General features: G+C 39.2%; 1 protein-coding gene and 1 long non-coding RNA gene across 4 annotated transcripts in view; both read right to left on the bottom strand.

Annotated features, from left to right (window-relative positions):
- LOC106607602 (glutamate receptor ionotropic, delta-1) overlaps nucleotides 1-19,319 on the bottom strand; it is a 483,227-nt gene that overhangs the window by 229,855 nt on the left and 234,053 nt on the right. The gene's annotated exons all lie outside the window — the stretch shown is intronic.
- LOC145879767 (uncharacterized) lies at nucleotides 12,066-18,605 on the bottom strand. 3 transcript variants are annotated; one of them, XR_014392526.1, is made up of 5 exons: nucleotides 18,425-18,604; nucleotides 16,317-17,258; nucleotides 16,093-16,221; nucleotides 15,852-15,902; nucleotides 12,066-13,065 (listed from the first exon to the last, which is right to left on the bottom strand). It is a non-coding gene; the product is annotated as an uncharacterized LOC145879767 (long non-coding RNA). The 3 variants fall into 3 exon arrangements; XR_014392527.1 differs by having other exon boundaries at nucleotides 16,093-16,400; nucleotides 17,104-17,258; nucleotides 18,425-18,600; XR_014392525.1 differs by having other exon boundaries at nucleotides 16,093-17,258; nucleotides 18,425-18,605.

The raw sequence follows: 19,319 nt of genomic DNA, 5'->3' as shown, positions 1-19,319 counted from the left end.
AGGTTGTAGTAAACTCATGATGGGTATAGGGAACATTTTGGTATCATGTTGTAGCATTAACCTATCAATGTTACATTGAGCTGGATGAATGGAATATGAATGACAGTCATCCAATATGCTGTAATAGAAATAACGCCATGCTCATTAAAACGGACCGCCATTGACTCGATACCAGTACTCCTTGTATATAGCCTTGTTATTTTATTGAGTTACTACTCAATTCTTAATTTTTTTGAGAATATTTTCTTACTTTTTAACTGTATTGTTGAGAAAGAGTTCGCAAGTAATCATTTTACGGTAAAGTCTACACCTATTGTATTCGGTGCATGTGACAAATAAAATTTGATTTTATTTGACCATCCTACGCTCTACTAATGTGTTATTTTCATAATGGCATCATTTTCCCCCTCTCTCCCTCATTCTACAAGCTAATGGTGTGTCAGGAAATGGAACCAAATAGGAGCACAGCCATTATGTCTACACTAAACCCCTCCTATCTCAGTATAAAGAGGACATGATTCGCCCATTTTTTCCTGGAAAATAGACTATATTAATATTTCAATTCCATTACAGATAAGCCTCTCTAACGGGCAGAGGTCTGCAGAGGCGCTGGCAAAGATGATAATGATGGAATAATGACTACTAAATGTTCTCACTAGAGTAGAAAGGGGCTATCATTCATATGCTGCTGTGTATCTGACACATCATGTTCGTTGAACTGCAGGCCTCATCCGCAGGAAGGATTGCTTACTAAAATAAATGTACTCAGACTTGGATAGGTTAACATGGTATATATACAGTGCCTTTGGAAAGTGTTCAGACCAATTTACTTTTTCCATATTTTGTTATGTTACAGCCTGGTTCTAAAATGGATTAAAGAACAAATATTCCTCAGCAATCTACACACAATACCCCATAATGACAGCGAAAACAGGTCTTCAGACATTTTTGCAAATGTATAAAAAACAAAACAGAAATACCTTATTTACATTAGTGTTCAGACCCTTTCCTATGAGACTTGAAATTGAGCTCAGGGGCATTTCCATTTCCATTGATCAACCTTGAGATGTTTCTACAACTTGACTGGAGTCCACCTGTGGTAAATTCAATTGATTGGACATGATTTGTAAAGGCACACACCTGTCTATATAAGGTTCCACAGTTGACAGTGCATGTTGGAGGATCTGCAGAGAAGAATTGGATAAACTCCCCACATACAGGTGTGCCAAGCTTGTAGCGTCATACCCAAGAAGACTCGATGCTGTAATCGCTACCAAAGGTGCTTCAAGAAAGTACTAAGTAAAGGGTCTGAATTCTTACGTAATATGATATTTTCGTTTTTTTCTTTCTTATAAATTAGCAAACATTTCTAAAAACATGTTTTTGCTTTGTCATTATGGGGTATTGTGTGTAGATTGATGAGGAAAGAAAACAATGTAATCAATTTTAGAATAAGGCTGTAACATAACAAAATATGTAAAAAGTCAAGGGGTCTGAATACTTTCCGAAGGCAAAGTGTTGCATGTGTCATTTTTAGGTACTATGGCAAGAGCTTTTCAGTATGTGTAGAAAAGCTGGAAAAATGTAACCTCCGGTAGATTTGGATTTTGTATCAAAAGCAATAATCGATTTGTGTGTGGGGTGAATTTAAACGCCCCTAATAAACACAGTGCATACCATTATGCTGACGCAATTATTGTCACAATGCTGTCATGCATCACATTCTATTGACATTAAAATGAGCTCAAATCGGAGGTTAATCAAGTGAAATATCTTATGTTCCTTAAACTCTTAATTGAAAACATTAAAAAGACATCTGTCTGATGGATTAAAGGCTGTTTAACAACAAACATTGTTTTGATTCAGATGTTTCCCTGCAGATGCTACTGCCACATCAAAGCACTTCTGTATGCACAGATTGGGATGTGGCAAATTATTATACATCATTGCAGTCACAGGGGACATTATATACAACTTCTGCCGAGCAATCCATTGCAAATTATGAGATTATCTTCAATGTGTACAGTCGTAATTGGAGCATAGCAGAACATAGCTAATGAACCTCACCAATGCTGTGGTGAAATTATATAAATTGGGGCTGTTGGAAGAATTTCAAACTGCAAATGAGATGATCTCATTTAGTCTCTCTGTAAACACAAAGTTTAATCAAAGGGGAAACCCTTGCAAAAATAACCAGCGACTGCATTAATGTTGACACCATGTACTCAGTATGTAGCACTTGGACAGTAGCTGTAAATAAAGTTAAATAGTTTAATATAGGTTCAATAAAAAAATACAGTAGATGTAAAACATGTTGAATGTAGATAGAGACAATAATAGCGGTATATGTTGTGACATAACCAATGAGACAGATTAAAAGACCAGCCACACGGATTCCACATGTGCCCAAGATGTGTGGAAACCTCTTGGCAGTTAGGCCAATAATAAATTGATGTTTCATAATCCCATTGATTTTCCTCAGTATACTTCAGTAGGTATTCAATCCAAATCTTCTAAAATCATTCACTCCTTTTGACCATGGTTAATCTGTGAAATATGATTGTTTCTGGTTATGGAAATTAGGCTAGTGGCAATGCCCAAACATTTTTGAGATACCCCTACCCGAGGTACAGTACCAGTCAAAAATTTGGACACCTACTCAATCAAGGGTTTTTCTTTATTTTGACTATTTTCTACATTGTGGATTAATAGTGAAGACATCGCAACTATGAAATAACACATATGGACTCACGTAGTAACCAAAAAAGTGTTTTATATACATTTTATTCTTTAAAGTAGCCACCCTTTGCCTTGATGACAGCTTTGCACACTCTTGGCATTCTCTCAACCAGCTTAATGAGGTAGTCACCTGGAATGCATTTTGTGTTGTGACAAGGTAGGGGTGGTATACAGAAAATAACCCTATTTGGTAAAAGACCAAGTCCATATTATGGCAATAACAGCTCAAATAAGCAAAGAGAAATGACAGTCCATCATTACTTTAAGACATGAAGGTCAGTCAATACGGATAATGTCAGGAACTTTGAAAGCTTCTTTAAGTGCAGTCGCAAAAACCAGCAAACGCTATGATGAAACTGAGATTTTTAGTTCTAACCGCCATGTCTTTGTGAAACACAGAGTAGGTGAATGGATGATCTCTGCATGTGTGGTTCCCACCATTAAGCATGGAGGAGGAGGTGTGATGGTGTGGGGGTGCTTTGCTGGTGACAGTGTCAGTGATTTATTTAGAATTCAAGGCACACTTAACCAGGATGGCTACCACAGCACTCTGCAGTGATATGGTCCCATCTAGTTTGCACTTAGTGGGACTATCATTTGTTTTTCAACAGGACAATAACCCAACACACACCTCCAGATTGAGTAAGGGCTATTTGACCAAGAAGGAGAGTGATGGTGCTGCATCAGATGACCTGGCCTCCACAATCACCCGACCTTAACCCAAGTGAGATGGTTTGGACCGCAGAGTGAAGGAAAAGCAGCCAACAAGTGCTCAGCATATGTGGGAATTCCTTCAAGCCTGTTGGAAAAGCATTCCTCCCGAAGATATTTGAGAGAATGCCAAGTGTGCAAAGCTGTCATCAAGGCAAAGGGTGGCTACTTTGAAGAATCTAAAAATATAGTTGTTTAACAATTTGTTGGTTACTACATGATTCTATAGGTGTTATGTCATAGGTTTGATGTCTTCACTATTATTTTACAATGTAAAAATAGTAAAAAATGAGTAGGTGTGTCCAAACTTTAGACTGGTACAGTAGAACAAAACACAACCATGTTTTTTTGATCCCTAATGTCTCCCATTTATGAAATGGATGGTTGTGTAAATATATTTTACTGTAAAAGTGGTTAAATGTATAGATATTGTGACACACCCCCTAACCTCAAAAAGTGCAGAATAATGCCTGGCTGGAGGGGGGATGGGCCGCATAACCTAATGTAACCCAATATTGCAAACTCTGATATTGCTAAAATGTTTAATACAAGTAGTCCGGTGTCTGTCCTCCATACACAAACAAAGAGCATTAGGAAATCTTAATGCATCTTGGAAATATAGACCTGTAAACACAGAGATACAATAGGAGGAAATGCCAACAATGAATATTTATGATGAATGTAAGCTTTACTTTTTGGTAGCTGACTAAAAGACAACTTTCCAAGTAAAATGTGCTCTCATTTTGTGCTGTATGGCCCTGCCTGACAAAATACATACAGTTACACATGCTTTTTTATGTCGTGGCTATTTAATCTGCTCTAAGGAAAACAAGTGGGCTCAGACATCGGAATAAGATTGTTTGGGTTCCAAGGTTCCTTGAAGGATTTTGTTACTTTAGCCCCTACTATTGATGTTAAGTCAGGTAGGGGCGACTATAGTAGGCTCAGATTGATGCTCAAAGTTAAATTCTAATCTTTCTACCATCACATCTAAGCCAATATGTGACCCGTTTCAAGAAGCTAGGCGTACACTTCACTACTTCAATGTTTTTTTTTATTTATTTTTTTAATCAAAATGTGTTTTTGGCAGAAATGCCTTCTGGAACATGTCAACTTTCATGTCCATTAATAACAAACTTGTATGCCATCTGTAAATACAAACAAAATTGTTAAATTACGAGCCTAGTTGGTTTAGCCATGGTTGGCTGAGATAATGGATGGGCTGGACATGCCAGGAGATGAGTTAAGATTGGTCTGCCATGTAGCATGCTTCTATCTATAACATGAGCTGTTCAGTTTGTGTGGATAATCAGCTTTTTTTTAAAGAACTGAAAAAGTGTTGCTAATGCTATCAACATTGCTGCAATGAAGTTAATAGCTCTATTGATGAAGATCAATGGGAAAAAGTTGTGATGGACTACTTTCAGGAGGACGATTGTGCCATGCTGAGTCTCTCTGACTCTGAAAATGAATCAGAAGATGAGGAAATCCCTGATTAGGTAAAAAAATATTTTTATTCAACCAGACATTGCAGTCTTCTGATGGCAGTGATGGGGGAAGAAAAGGTGATCAACAGTGTTGTTGTCATTGAAGTTGACCGAGATTTGAAATCAGTAGAATGCCTAGTCAAAGCAGAGAGATGATTGCCAAATGCGGAGAGTCGAAAAGAGAACACAGAAGGCTGTTGTATAAAACACATGTCTCTGGATTACATTTTCAAACTAAGGGCAACCATGACAGAGAGCGAGAGTGTTCATCCATGTATACGGGTAAGAGTCTAGCTACATTTTCAGATATTATACATTTCTATTTTGTCAGAAAGTAATTTTCATTGCAAGTTAAAGCGTACTGTTAGCTAGCTAGCTAACGTTACGTGTGTGACCTGTATAGTAATATTAGTTGTATCTCAGAAAGCCATTTGCATTGCTAGTTATAGCCTAATGTTAGCTAGCTAGCTAACATTGAACCTAGTTGGTTAGCTTTAGCTACCTGCAGATTCATGCATGGTGCATGGTAGTATTAGTTGGGATTATGGTTCATTGATACATGGCTTAACAAAAGACTCCACTATGCAAGTAACCATTTCACAGCACCGTTTACACATTCTGTATCCTGTGCAAGTGACAAATAAACATTGATTTTATTTTATATAGAGTGTTTACCAGAGATGGTAATATGAAGAACAACATGACCTGCACCAAAGTCAAATTAGGATATAACATTAGGCCAACGAGAGGGTGTCCAAGTTCTAAAATTCTCCAGTAGAATGCCCTGCTTTTATTTTGTCACATTCACAACCGTAAGCTATTTTCTGTAATTAGCTCGCCATTAACATGTAAATAATGATCTTGTTGTAAGTTTATTTTCCTGTAATAATGAATACAAATTAGCTAAAGTTAAGACCTTGTCAGCTATATGATATGGTCAGTATTTGAACTGGCTAGTCAGCTAACAAGCCAGAAACAAACCAAATCATTCATCAGAAAGTTGCTTTTAGTGGCCTGGTTTTTAAATGGATGGGTTTATTGGTGTTAAAATACACCAGTTATGATATTTTGGACCACCAGGCTGCTGATGTCATGCAGCCAGTCGTTTTTGTGTTTATACTTCTTATAACGACAACGACAAGTTTGATGTCGGACGACAATAGAATGTTCAGGATGTCACTGCGACAACTGTATACAGAAATGTCGATAGAACTAGTTTAAACCACCCTTTAGTCTTAAAATCTCTTGTTGTATAGTACATTACCATACTCACTCTGTTTAGCACATGGCCTCACGTGAATCCTTAAAGAGATGGGTGGGGCCAAGGCTTAAGAGGGTGTGAACGATGCTGAATGGGTGTAGACAAAGGAGAGTTCTCCAGTAGGTGTACCAAATTATTCAAGGAACATTTTCTCAAAAGTGGGGTTACAATTTTATGAATTTTCAAAGCAGATTTACATTGTTCCTCAACTGTAGTGTTGATATAACATTTTCTAGCTCTGAGTATCTACTTTTTTCAAATGTAAAAAAACAACATTTTGCTACATAAGACTGAATTGAGTCAGTCGGTCTCATATGGCCACAGTGCTGCTAAATGGCACAAGCATGTAATGAAAGTTTATTCAGGCTCTGGATGTTCACTGATTAGTGAGGAAACTTACCATGCATTGTGGCCTGGTGAGCCACCAGATCTCTTGCAAGACAATGGGGTGTTAAGGCAATGGTCAAAGACCCAGTTAGAGGTGCGGGGTAGGATTTTTGTGGACATGAGCACAGCATTCATGGCACAGGAGCCAGTTTATTGGGCTGAGATTGGTATGAGCCTTCAGCCATCGAGGTCACGGGGGTGTATCACATTCAAAACTCCCCGGAATCGATTATCAAGGAGCATGAAGAAGCTTTCCAGGGGCTTGGGCTTTGCAGGGAGCCTGTAAAGCCAGTGAAGTACTGTAAGTGGGCTATGCCTATTGTGCCTGTGACCAAGAAGGATGACAGCCTTAGGATATCTGGGGACTTAGCAGCACAGTGAACACTGCAGTGTTCCCTGATGTTTTACAAAGCTGTACATAAGACAAGCACACCGGCAGCTAGCTTTAGATGATGATGCAGGGGAGCTCTTGACTATCAACACACACCGGGGGCTTTTCAGGGAACAAGGCTTTAGTTTGGAGAGTCCACAGCGGTGGCCATTTTTCAGCACTACATGGACACCTTGCTAGCAGGCATCACAGGGATCCAGCCATATTTGGATGACATACTGAATACAGGCCGGACCCCGGAAGAGCATAAGTATAGGCTGAGGCGCTTTGTGGTAGCAGGGCTGCAACTGCAGAAGGAGAAGTTCATTTTTGCTGCACCCAGTGTTGAGTTCCTGTGGTTCACATTGACACGGATGGCATGCGACCGACCCAGGCCATTAAGGAGATACTTTCTCCCCGGAACAAGTCTGAGCAATAGTCATTTCTGGGGCTTCTCAACTTTTACTACTGCTTCCTGCCTGACAGTGTTGGAGCCTACTTGACCAGGTAGCTCCCTGGAGTTGGACTGACCCTCATGTGGAAGCCTATAAAGAGGCACATAGCAGCTAGATGGGCTGTTAGCCCACTATGATGATAGAAAACCCCTGTTACTGGTCCATATGGGCTCTGCGCCTTGTTGAGTCATGTGGAATCTGATGCTCGAGAGGTACCGTGTGCTAAGCATCTAGGACCCTAACTGCCACTGAACGAAACTATGCACAGCTGGATAAAGAATCCCTGGTTGTTAGCTTGATGTCCTCTGCTGTCGTAATAAGCACCCTCCGTCTACTATTTGCCACTCATGGGTTGTGTGACGTCCTGATGTCAGACAATGGATCTGCCTTCACTTCTGCTGAGTTTAGACACATCACCACAGCCACATATAATCCGATGTGCAAGCTGAACGCATGATTCAGAAAACCAAGGAGGCTCTGTCTAGAATCTCGGTGGGTGACTTGCAGACACAAATATCAAGGTTCCTGCTGTCTCAGCATGTTACGCCCACAGCAACTACTGGGAAGAGTCCAGCCGAGCTGTTAACAAAGGGCGATAGACCACTTTAGACCGGCTGCACCAAGACTTTGCAAGTGAAATGCGTCTAAGGCAGGAGGATGATGCAGAAAGGGACCATAGTCATTTAACACATTTTGGCTTTAAATGAGGAGCTACTCTGGAGGACCTAATCGGGTCCCTGCAGTTGTGGAAGAAGCAACTGGACCTGTCTCTTACAGGACTCGGACGCATGGCAGTCAAGAGCACCGCAGCCATGTGGATCAGCTGCAGGGCTGCAAAGCAGGAGCCCCCCTTGCTGCCACCTCCGCCTTTATGTGGAAGCAGAGTGCTAACTCCAGAGCCATGCTCCCCAATGTTATGGGGAACCTACTATGTGACTGAGGGGAAGGAACGTTGTGTACTGAGTATAGTGGTGTGCACCCCATGGGTAGGGAAGTTCACCTGCTGACATGGTGTTCATGTTTATTGGCTGCACCATGGAGTAAATAGCCTAAACTTACCTTTCTGACTCCTCATTATTGGATTGTACTTTCACCATGTCACGGACATAATAAAAACTCTAATTTTAGTTGCAACTGTTTGGTAAAATGATTACACCCCAGTCTGGCCAGTCAGATGGGAGCTAACGTTGGCTATGAAAGCACACCACCAATGCCATTAAAGTCCAGAATTTTTGTCAGAGGCCACATCACAGGTTACAATAGCGCTGCCAATGACAGTCATTTTGTTTGCTCCAAAAATAATCTGGGTTTGCATGTGGAAATGTTGTATAATGCACCTTTAAAATAAAAAAATCACCTTCTGGTGTCACACCATGATCTGTTTCACCTGTCTGTGTGCTTGTCTCCACCCCCCATCAGGTGTCTCCCATCTTCCCCCATTATCTCCTGTGCATTTATACCTGTGTATTCTGTTTGTCTGTTGCCAGTTCGTCTTGTCCCGTCAAGTCCTACCAGTGTATTCCCATGTTTCCTGTGCTCTAGTTTTTGCCTTATTTTTTTTATATAGTTCTGACCTTTCTGCCTGTCCTGATCCTGCCTGCTGTCCTGTACCTGCCTGTCCTGTACCTGCTTTGGATTACGACTCTATTCCTGCCTTGACTTACCTGTTGCCTGGTCCTTGAACAATAGTAAACTCAGAGACTCGTACTACCCGCCTCCTGTGTCTGCATCTGGGCCTTAGCCTGAGCCGTGATATTCTGGTGTAATTAACATGTCAATTTAAGGAAATTCACGAGCACCACAATGTCTACTTCCCCCATGCTCTACAGAGGTTTTCCATCACAAAGCTTTGACCTACTACAGTAGATACTGTATGTTGGTCTATTGTACTTCAAACAATATGTAGGCATGTTGCCTAGGATTCAAACCTTCTCAAACAGCCTAATTCATACTCTTCAGAAGGATAATGGACTTTACAGAGTCCTGCTTTAAAATAATGTATGTATACATTGAGTATACAAAACATTAAGGGCAACTGCTCTTTTCATGACATAGACTGACCAGGTGAATCCAGGAGAAAGCTATGATCCCTTATTGATGTCACTTGTTAAATTAACTTCAATCAGTGTAGATGAAGGGGAGGAAACAGGTTAAAGAAGGATTTTTAAGCCCTGAGACAAGTGAGACATGGATTGTGTAGGTGTGCCATTCAGAGGGTGAATAGGTAAGACAAAATATTTAAGTGCCTTTGAACGGGGTATGATAGTAGGTGCCAGGCACACAGGTTTGTTTCAAGAACTGTAACGCTACTCGGTTTTTCAAGTTCAACAGTTTCCTGTGTGTATCAAGAACGGTCCACCACCCAAAGGACATCCAGCCAACTTGATACAACTGTGGGAAGCATTAGAGCCAACATGGGCCAGCATCCCTGTGGAACGCTTTCGACACCTTGTAGATTCCATGCCCCGACAAATTGAGGCTATTCTGAGGGCAAAGGGGGGTGGGGGGCTGCCATAGTACCATTTGATGGAGGTTAAATCACGTGTAAATATTTTTTTGGTGTACAACACTCATGCCTATAAAGACTGGGTTGGTGTAATTTTATTCTGAATCAAATATGGCCAACATGATTACACTCAAACATGTTCACATTTTTGCCCTTGTTTATTTCGTATTATGTTATTCTGTCTTTAAAAGGGTTTCATAAGGCTCTTGGTATATCTAGGACTATGAGTGTCACTGCCATGCCTCTGCTGTGTTTGAAAAGCTGAAGCCAAACAGCTTTTTAATGTGTGTTCATGTTTAAATCTCATTCACACACTTACAGCATTTCAACAATGGGCAATTCTGCAAAATATAACAAGCCTTTCTCGACAAAAGCACGTAATAGAGTAACGAAGTCACAAGAAAGCAACCTTTACTACAACATTATGTACTGTGCAGCTCAAACATTTTTCGTATTTTCCCCACTGAAACTAAGTGTGCAAGGTTGATTCAAAGTCTTTGAGGTGACCAGGACATACAGGGTGAGGACAAAGTAGCCAGTGGTTGTTGTAGTTCTGGGGCCTAACCAGCTTGCACATTATGGGTAAGCTGCAGTGACATGTATGACAGGCTGTGTATTGGGGCTGTGTGGTGATCAGTTTCCAATTCTACAACAGTGCATGCACACACATCCGGATTACAAAATAACACTCCACACTTCAAACGTTCTATCCAGGACGACACAGCAACAGCAGGGGCCCACCAAATGGCTCGCCCTGCTCTAAATGGTCAGAATCCAGACCATTTATATGGAATCCAGAGAACATTCTTGTTAACAGCAAAAAAACTTGCTTTTTGGGAGAAATCATAAAATAAACTTCTAGGCTAAGAGAAAACAAGTGTACCGATGAATGCTATGATCATTGGGATCATGTAGAAATGTTAAATGATATTAAGTATTTTCCCCGTATCCCCAACAAAAACACCAACTTGGAACTGTTCGAACAGGGACCTTCTCCCATTTTCGCACTGAAAGGACAATTGGGAATCTGACAAGAGATTGAGTTAAAAGAAACCATACTCTCCTTTCCCCTCTTTCTTCCCCTTGCTAACAACTTCATCATTGCATATCATTTTGCCATAATCTGTCAATGATTAATGTATCCTTTACTGTAGGATTACCTTGTTTTTATGATAAATATTGTTTGTTTTATAAAATATAATTCTCTGAGATTTTTCATCCCATGTCAATAAAATGATTGTGATACGTACGGTTAATCCCTACTCGCTAAGAAAATGTCTTATTGACTTAAATGATTGGTGGTGCCCCATTTACTGTAGAAAATACATAAATCCATATTTTATATTCCATAATTAACTACCCAATTCATTAGACATTATCATGATGTTAGGCCACTTCTGTACACATGCTTAATTGACCTGTGGGTGGACTTTTTGGTAACACATTACCTTAAGTGTACATTAATTAATATGTAACTAAATAGTAATAAACGTATTTATAAAATAAGTTACATGTAATTACTATGTAAACAATAAGTAATTACACTGTAATAAAGGTTTAGGGGTATAGGTTATTACACAAGTGGAACAAGAACATGTAATTACAAATCAGCTTGTCGGAGGTTATTCCACGTGTAATTACTCATGATTTATGTATATGTATTTACAAGATGTCTTGTTCCAAATGTAACTAGCATGTTCTGTAATTACACTTTTGCAGTCTCCTGTGTAGCACCATGATATCAATGTTACATGTAACTACATAAGTCACTACGACCAAACTAAACTAGGCTAGGACTCTGTCAGCTGTTGTACGAATGCACACCTTATCATTAACTACAGCTTCAGTTATCTTATTTCCATATTATTTGGCTTAAAGGATGTACTGAATTAAATGTAAGAGCAATGTATTTACAATGGATATGCATGTAACTATAATGTACCTACCCAGGAGCAAGCAACTTAATGTAAAGTGAAACACATAATGGTATAACCTTTGGAAATAATATGTACCTGCCTTTGAAAAGGGATTAGGGGTTTATTTCCCTGGCTTCAAAGGTGTAATGTAAGTGAAATGATCAAAATAATATAATGTTTAAGGTCAATGTAGGTACTCATGAGCAAGCAGCTTCAAGTAAAGTGAAACACAGTAGGGTACACCTTTTTATTAAAATCATTGGGAAAATACACTTCAATGTAGAATAAATGTTGTTACAGCACCTATAAGTGTAATTACAATTTCATTTCAATGCAATTACCTATTTCACAGGATATCAAAATGTAAGTTATTACAATGTTATAAAGAAAAGTATCGTAACTACAATGTTTCTGCTCAGGAACAAGCAACTTCATGTAAAGTGAAGCAGATTGTGAATTACTCATGTAATCACTATGTAGTTACTATGTTACAACTATGGAAGATACCCAGTACAGTACTTGGGAATTCTATAGTTAGGGGTTGGCATGTAGATGTTTTTTGGAGTGTTTCCACTATATGCATTCAGGAATGGCGCTCCGCCATTCTAAAAACATTCGCTCCTTTTGGATTTTAGAATTTGATTACATTTTGTGATTATCTTTCGTGGAACATGTACAGACGGCTCTCTTCACTGCACATCTGGAGCAAGTGTCAACCACTCACAATATATTGTTTATTTTTGTTTCGAATTTACAGCCAGAACATGCTGTATCCTTAACAGTTAAACATAAATGTGTGGAAAATCAAGTTTATAGGGGATATGGAGCAGTTCCTTGCACCACATCGCAGAAAACAGACTAACATCTTTATGATTGTTTTACAGCAGGGACACACTATCTTACTCTTACATTACCTCTACCCAGTGTGTGTATGTGTGCTGGCACATGTGTGTGCATAATCAGTGTTTATTTGACCTTATAATTAATAGGGAGCAGTTCATTACGCCTCTTCTACTTTATAGCATAGCTTACCTCTGCTGTTGCATTTTTGGAGATCCTTCTTGCATATTGGTTGAGCGTCTCTTTAGAGCTGTCAAACGCTGCCTGTGAATGAAGGAACTCCGGCACCACAAGCATTATCTCTACCAGAGGGGCACTCATCACCACAGTGTTGCGATCCACTCCCACGCTGTGGAAAGCAGCGGACATGCTTCCCTTGTTTTGTAGGTGTGGCTGTTAACATGTAAAACATAAAGCAATTGATTAATGTGCTGCTGAAATCAGAACACAATAACATTTATTCTAATCCCAAAAACTATATCCAAACTTCTTCCATTTAGGAATGATGAAGGCCACTGTGTTCTTGGGGACCTTCAATACTGCAGAATTTTTTGGTACCCTTCCCCAGATCTGTGCTTCGAGACAATCCTGTCTCAGAGCTCAACGGCCAATTCCTTCGACCTCATGTGTGCCTTCCAAATTTTCCAAATATATATCATGGTGTACAAGACACACGTCTGATTCACGCCTGTCTGAGTACACTAATCCATTGTGGAGGCCATGGGGATGGCGCAGTCCATCACTCAAAGACATGCTACTGATATTGTATCCAGTTATACTACATAAGAACAATGGTGCAACACTAATAAAAAAATACATTATTTTAGAACAAATGCGCTATAACAAATGCGTTGGATAGTGGTTGCTGTCCGCGGTTCTGAAACACATTAGTCCACTGTTGAATTGGTACATTTTCCTAGACCATGTTGCTATGTGCTTAATAGCAAAGTTAACCAGCATATTGGTGTTGAGAATAATGCCGCGGAGGCAGCAGCATAGTTAGGAGACGAGAAAACAGCTCTTGCCTTATTGTCTACGAAAAGTAGAAGAGAGGAAACCCCAACTTAATTAGGTCTATAATCAATAGCCTAACTGTTAAATGTGCCTGGCTTTATAAATCCTCCATATACACAGTATCTACAGAAATAAGGCATATCCTGCTTCTGTTGCCTGTTTGAGTGTCTATTTAATAGCATACTGATTCTGTGAGCACCATGCCTTATGCAAAGACATGTCAAGTAAACAATTTTAAAAATGCGGCTGTTTTTAATCTTTGCTTTGCTGTAATAAAGGCTTTAAACTTCCCTGGTATTATTTACAATATATTTAGTGATATTTACACTGTTCCAAATTGTCCGAAAAATAATATTTATAATAATAATAATAACGCTCCTTTTTCTTGATCTCCTTCTAATTGTTATTATTACTATTACATCATTATAATAATAAGTAATGTCATTATCATTAGTAGGCTAAGTATAGTAGCATTGTGTACCCACCAGCTGTATGCCTAAGAGCGCATACTCTTTGGTCTTAATACCTAGGCCTATACTTCAATAGTTATATACTGTAGGCTACTGTATCGATCAATCATTCATTTGTTCATGACATCACAAAGCATATCAGTCATTCATGATTTGAAATGCAATCAAGCATTTTAGATTTCAAATAAAATAAAGCGAGCCTTGAATAATTAAACAATAAATAAACTGTTCCATTTCGGAAATTGCATTTACGAATGAATGTGACTGTTTAGTCTTTGCTGTAATAAAGGCTTAACAACAACAACAACAAAAAACCTTACAACAGACTCTCTGGTACACTTATTTATTTTGTGTTTTTTTACATTGTTCCAATTGGTCAGAATTGCTTTATTGTAATCTAACAGGACCTATTTGGCACACAGAACTTGCTCCTTTATTTTTCTAGATCTCCAGAATATTCCACAACTAGTCAAATATATTCCGCACATCTGACTTTCCATTTACCTCATGAGCATCCAGTAGCCTAAACATACCCCCCTTTCAAGTGTTTGCTGCAGCAGAGAGACAACGTGTGCTAGTCACAGTCACTTGCGGTCTTTTTTTTTTTTTTTTAACATAGCGTAGCAATTCTGAGCACGGCACAATCAAATCAATTGCTGGTCGGATTCCCTCTAGTCATTTGTGTGTCTTAATTATTTAATCAAACAGAGTGCTTAAAGCATCAGACAAGCTCAGTGAATATAGATGATTTTATTAAAATGCATAGGACGTGTCTATATATGGAAAAATACAAGTTTTAAAATTCCGACCAATCAATTAGTTGAAAGAACAGAAGACTCTTAGTCGACCAAGATTTTCTTAGTCGGGGAAAACTCTATTACAAATGGTCTCAAAGTGTGAGTTAAGCACCCCTTAAAGTAATCAGGAGCTGTTCTAATTTTAAATGACAAGAGATAGAACTCAGAAGACTTAACAATGGTCACTTTGGAATGTTTAGGAAACTGAATAGGAGTCTATGTGAGATTTTGGGGTATTAAAAAGTCTAACATAAAAAGTGAAAGTAGTATCAAGAAAAAAAGTCATAGCTGGAAATGTAACGCTCGACAGAATAGAGTTTAAATGGTGATAATAGTTTTTAAATTGTATTAAGTTGATAGGGAGCACAGAAAGTGGGCGGAAGAGGAATAATAATATTAAGTATGCAGAATAACAAGAGAGTTCTTGCGTTCTGCAAGCACACTTATTATAATACCTCCATGAAATTAGCTAATTTCCTTTATGCACGAATGCAGCCAAGCCAATCGGGCAGTAATCTACACAGGCAGCACATTTCTGCCAAAATTGGTTGGATCATGAATAAATGCGTTTGCGTACATGGACCCGATCCTTTTTTGATTAGAAATGACACATTCATGACTAGCTGTGTTCATGTAGCACACACAGAGTCATACTTGCCTAATTTGGCGTGAAGAAAACCAATACACTTAGGAAGACCTCTTAAACCCTTAAACAAGGTCAGAGGAATGATTTAACAGTTAGTAAGGTTTAGAGACACAGCTCTAGAGTCGAACTTGTAGCTATCGTCATCATCATCTTAATTACAATCACTCTTACTGTACAGTATGTGAAAGTTCTCGGTCCCTTACTCTAAAACAAAACTTTAAATATGCCATTAAACAACGCAAATAAACTTACCTACAGAAGAGGCAGGACTTGGTCCTAGGGAGAGAGTCTGACACCCTTGCCCTACAGTAAAAGGAAAAATAAAGTGAACATTCAGGCTAATGTCAGCCAACAGATGATTGGTGACAGACATTATCAGCGACAGTCTATAAGCCTCCTTATCTTCTTTAATGACAAATTGGGTTGGCTTGACAGCAATTATGTTGACAAAATCCCAGACAGATATGGAAACAGACTTCTGATGTTATCTTACCATACAACTGGTTAACAGTTTTGCGGAGGAAGTCCCTCTCCTCTTCCAAAGCCTCCATCTTGATCTTCCTCTTCAGCATCTACATTTTCATATTTTCTGTTGTATGGTCAGAGGGGCTTGATACAGACACTATAATTCAAACAAAGGGCATTCGTTGCAACGTTATAAGATATTCTACAGAACAATTGTTTAACGATGTCATTAGACAATGCAAACACACTGACCAACAGATGAGGCAGGACTTGGTTGTCATAGGGAGGGAGTCTGACCCCCTTGTCCTAAAGGGAGAAACAAAGAAAACATCCTGGCTAATGTCAGCCAAGAGATGATTGGTTAAAGCAGGGATTCCCAACCACTAGACCGTGGACCGGCCTGCCTTTTTGATAGTTTATATCCTGGCTGCTGCACAGATCTGTGATTCACACAAACAGGTCGGATAACCATTCGTTCCTCCACAATATTCAAAACATAAACAATCAAGATGGATTCAGGGCCGATCTAGTAACACATGCAAAACATGGGTGAGCCATTGGTCTGCATGGGTCGACCTGTGTTCATTGACCCGTAATCAGTAATGTCTAAACGCAATAGCCCACTTTTTTATATATTTTCAATAAACGGCCCTGCATGCTTATTACCTGTGTTGTAGGTTTAGTATGAATGGGTCTGGCACGGGCAAAACCCGCTTCAAATATACAGGGTAAAACCCTTGTTCTTGGTGTGAAAGCGGTATAGGTATTTGCATGGGGCGAGGCTCCTACCACCCTCTCTGATCAATTCATTGTTGTCGCACTTCTGAACTGAAATATGAACTGAAGCTTACTTACAGAGGTTCTACCCACTAGCTAGCACTTTGCAGTGTCAATATTACAGACTCGTCACATAAACAATATCAAAGAGGCAACAGAGTCTGGTGCTTTGGTCAGGTCAGATATTTAACTTTCTACGAAAAGTAATTGTATTGTTGTTTCTACTGAAACCAAACATTTTGATGAATTAAGCAATACTTACCATCTATGGGCGCTACATCATCATCTACAGCAACCACAGTTGGTTCCTGTACCGCTTGCTTAGGGATCTCAACATCTACCACTTCGGTTATGGCATCATCCTCTGCCGATGAGGCCATCTTCTTTCATTGTTTGTAAGTCCTTTTACATGACATTCTATAAATGAACAAAGAACACATTTCCAGTATAAACCAAAGTACTGTTGAAAAATGTGTCATGCAATCTAATTGGAATCCATTATAAATGTGTGGGCCATACAAACATGGTTTTCTGAATCACTAAGGGTCTAGCGAGCTCTCATCTAAAAAGGTACTAAAATGTACTTTTATGTAATTGCAGGTATTCATTCTAGCGATGGTTATTACAAGTGCAATACTGCATAATACTTATAAGGCCAATTATATTAATACATCAGGTATTACAGTCGGAAACCATACGTAATGACATATATATTATCACATAGGAGCTGCACTGTATATCTACATTGTATATACGTTTTGTAGTATTAGATTATTACTTATGTGGAAATTGGTATATCACTTCTTAAGTAACTACAATGTTGGTAACAACTTCTAATGAGCTATGGCATACAACTAGCGAGCAAAATAAAGCAGCCAGCTTGTCTAGCTAACTACCAGCAAATAGTTTGGCTAAGCTAACCTTAGCTAGCACCACACTGACAGAAGACTAGCCTAGCTAGTAACATTAACCGTAGTTAGCCTATTAACTGCGGTTGCTAGCTATCTAGCTAACTAGGCTGCTATATAGGCTTTACATTTTTTTATGAAGGACATTTGAATTAGATTTGCACTATTTGAGTCGGCTTCTATTCGGCTACACAGGGCCAACCTATAGCCAGGCTACACATGGCAAATGGCTACATGGCCAAGCTATAGCCAGGCGTCTAGCTAATGGTATTATAATGTAATTAGCACTAGCTAGCTAGCTAACTAGTTAGCTAGTCGTCAAAATGTTAGCTGACAGCAAACTGGCTTATCCTGCTATGGCAACAATTAACATGCCTTTTGCGTCTGTTACATTGTTAGCTAGATAATAAACCAAGTGAAGATAATATAATTGGCAAAATACAACCCGCAAGCTACTGTTTGTGCAAACCAGCGACAGTTCAGCTGTGTCACCTAGTCCTTAACTAACGTTAGCTAGATAGCTAGCTATGTTGCTAACGACAGGATGGGAACGAGAAAAAGATGGTGCCAGTAAAAGCGCCTCATTTGCAGTGATATGTGACATGAAATCCAAAGATTAACAAGACAAATTCAATAGTACATTATAACTACATTAATATATTATTACTTATTTACCTTGATTCTCCTTGGTCAACGTTGACTGTCACTGGGCTTTGTCCTCGATTTCGCTCAACGTGATTTTTTGTTGTTGTTGGGGGAGCTGAGTAAAGTTCCTACAATTTCCTGCACGTGGGTATTTCACGGATACAAAACAGAAAATGAGCCGGAATGCATGCAAAGTGGATACATATAGTACATTAACATTACAACTGATATTGATTGGCCTAAAGCACTTTGGAAAATTTGAAATTAGATTAGGAGTACTGTTAAAAAAAAGGAATATGCAAATTTACTGTACAGACAGTGCATTTCACTTTCATCTTGAGCTGGTATGTAGCCTAGTTAGGTAGTCTCATAGGTTCTACACTGCTGGGCCGAGTTAGCCAGGCTTACATTGACCTACAGTATATATCATTTTTCAGTCCAGATTTATAGTCTCTACAAGGGCTCGCGCTCCTCTGTGTCCAAGTTGCATTCCCATTCTGGACACTCAGGACTGTGAGCCCTGTAGAGAAATTGAAAAGCTTAGGAAACGCACACCATTCTGGTCTACCTTTGGCCTACAGCCTACCACTCAAGATATTTCATCTCTATCTGGAAAGGTTTGTTCTCCTATTTCCAACAATGTGGATGCATTCCTACTGTTACTGAAAAAGTTAATTGATAATCATAGAATGGGATTGAATGTAATAGAATTACTTAGTCTACGTTCCATTTCAATGATCACTTAGTGTCAATCTAAAACACGCACCTGTGTCTGAGTTAAATGTGGGTGATTCCTTGCAGGATTTGTCAAAACAAGAGGCATCATCAGACTCCCTCTGCTCCATCAGGAAGGATGTCATGTTTAGCCATTCTCGGGTTCCACTTACAATTGGGTAACATTTCTTCATCGGTAGGTTAATGAATG

The sequence above is a fragment of the Salmo salar genome, chromosome 01, assembly GCF_965601325.2.
Source record: "Salmo salar chromosome 01, fSalSal1, whole genome shotgun sequence".
Lineage (NCBI taxonomy): Eukaryota > Metazoa > Chordata > Actinopteri > Salmoniformes > Salmonidae > Salmo > Salmo salar.
This window is presented reverse-complemented; position numbering and strand designations above follow the sequence as displayed.